Here is a 1,988-nt window from a genome sequence, read left to right on the forward strand (position 1 = left end):
GCTATTTGGACCGTACTCGTACCGTAGACGCCCAATATAAGTCTTTGTGAACGCATCGCGTTTATCCGCAACTGTTGTCCAAGAATGGCACCGAATAATTACTGGAATCATGTGATAACGAGCTAAATAATTTTCTTTGCAAGTCATCATTTTAGTAGTTGTTTTCGTGTTGTTCTTGGTTGAACTGCGGATAAACTGTGGTTGAACTGTGGATAAACATGTACACTAACGTGTACGTACATGTATTTCATGTGTGCGTTTTTCTTTATTTGTATGCGCAAGAGTGCAAACCTGCTGAAATTCATTTCACAATTAAAAAATTCAACATAGGGAGGGTTTTGAGCCAAATGTGCCTGATATTATTTGTATTATCAGCCGAAGCTGACCAGGTCTAATAATGTGACGAAAAGATACAATAATGTACGGGTACTGAAGGAAAAGGCTCAGTGTGTAACCCTTCGCTTGCTTAAAAGCTAGGTTAGCCTCTTTAAATAAAAATATAATGAGCTTTATAACTAATCTACACATCATCCCGCCAAGCTTAAGTCTTTCGAACAGGACAAGGATTATAGTATTTCATCTTACCATATCATAAACAAATTATGTCATTCTTTTCTGCCTCCCCCCCCCCAAAAAAAAAAAAAAAAATGCCAGTAACTGCATGTGATATAACAGGATGAAAAAACATAGGCTGTATTTCCAAACTAATGTATTTCTTTAAGGCAAAAGTGTGAATTAGAAAAGCCTTGAAGTTAAAAAGGTGATAATATCCAGGGGAGATGTGGATTTTTCAAAAATGCCAACACCTCTCGGTTTTAATCAGTTAAAATGTTATTATTACTCAAAATTTGAAGTAGTTTCTTCCTCCCCTTTTTCTCATGTTTAAGCATCCCTAATCCCATGACCACACATTGTTTAGTAGTTTGACTGAAGATTTGCTGTCAGGATTTGTTTTAATTTAGTGAAACCCAGATCAAGTTCAGTAAACTGCAGAATCAGATTATTAAGAATAAGATATTTTGCTTCAATCAACAGCTCAATATTGAAATTGTTTGCCTCCAATTTTCCGATGTCTACTGAGTATCAGAGAATCTCCATCGGGGAAAATTGCTTTATTTTTATAACATAACACAGGTGATGTAATTCTTTAAAATATTTTCACATATTTCTGTTTTTTTCCCCACAGCCATTATTGTTCAATTTGAAATTTACAGGAAGATCTTATATTGTAAAAATGCAAGTCGTGTACAAATATTGGCAAAACTTGTCACTTTCCTTTCAACTCTCAATCCTACAGCACTAGCACATTGCTCAGTGACTTCTCTAACACAATCAGTCCAATTGTTTAAAAATCACTACCACCTTCTCCTGTACAATTGGGTTGTCTGGGATTTTAACCGTTGCAGACACAGTGCTAGCTGATAAACAATTGGTAAACCATTCATGAAATACTGTGAATAAAAAAATATACCCCCTCAATAAAAAGGGGGTTATACATTCAGAAATTGCTTTGATTTGTGTATTAGCCTAACCAGTGGATAAATTCTCCTAACGCCCATTAACTAAAAGATGGTTAAAATTGTGTTTCATAAACAATGTTTAAACAGCCAGTTAGTCAACTGGCCAGTGTTTAATTGGATGAAATATATAAAGGTAACTTAATATTAACTGGCTGTTTAAACACTGTTTATGAAACACAATTTCAACCTTCGTTTAGTTAATGGGTGTTAGGAGAATTTATCCACTGGTTAGACTTAAACACTGGTTAGTGCTAAACGTCCTTTATGAAACTGGGCCCTGACCCTTATCTTTGTCCATTCACCCATCCACCTGTCCACCTTTCAGTCTGTCATGGTCTCACTTTATCGATGATCAGAAAAGCACCAGGCTATTAATTAACTATAAGCACGTTCACCGTGTTCCAGCACACAAAGATGCTTTGGATTTTCTTTTGAGACAGAAAAAAAAAATCACATTGCGCTTTCCAA

This window comes from Lingula anatina, chromosome 6, assembly GCF_051362555.1.
Source record: "Lingula anatina isolate TDL-2025a chromosome 6, LinAna3.0, whole genome shotgun sequence".
Taxonomy (NCBI): domain Eukaryota; kingdom Metazoa; phylum Brachiopoda; class Lingulata; order Lingulida; family Lingulidae; genus Lingula; species Lingula anatina.